The following is a 508-nucleotide window of genomic DNA, read 5'->3' on the forward strand; positions in this document are numbered from 1 at the left end:
GGAGATAGCTATACATTAAAGAAAACTTCCAAAAACCTTCCTCACACACACTCGCCCCTCTATAACAAGCGCTCAATAAACTGCCACAAGGCCTCGCCACTTGCGCTGTTTTATAACCTCAATTACACCAAGTGTGAGAACCTCTACACTTTTTGCAACTGCCCTCTTTGTTTATATTTATTTAAACCTTACGAGGCGATGCGCACACACACGTATACACACACGAACATTTACATCCAACACACAGCCTCCCTCTTCGGGCAAAGATACACGCAGACGTCGCAGCAGAAATCATGCCAATGCTAATAAAGATTATGATGTAACAGCGGCGTTGATAAAGATTGATCGCATATTTTACAGTGTCATCATTACGAATGTTACTGCAAAAACATGAATTATTAACGATAACAATGAGGTCTTACAAGAGTCTATGACATGAAGTAACATCCGCAGCATAATAAAAGATGTCAAGGTAACTGCATTATGTTATGTAATGTAATCAAGAGAA

At 39.6% G+C, this 508-nt stretch overlaps 1 protein-coding gene across 1 annotated transcript in view; it reads right to left on the minus strand.

Annotated features, from left to right (window-relative positions):
• LOC119591767 (cadherin-related tumor suppressor-like) overlaps positions 1-508 on the minus strand; it is a gene marked incomplete at its 3' end in the record, with an annotated part of 104,813 nt that overhangs the window by 98,493 nt on the left and 5,812 nt on the right.

Source organism: Penaeus monodon, chromosome 29, assembly GCF_015228065.2.
Source record: "Penaeus monodon isolate SGIC_2016 chromosome 29, NSTDA_Pmon_1, whole genome shotgun sequence".
Lineage (NCBI taxonomy): Eukaryota > Metazoa > Arthropoda > Malacostraca > Decapoda > Penaeidae > Penaeus > Penaeus monodon.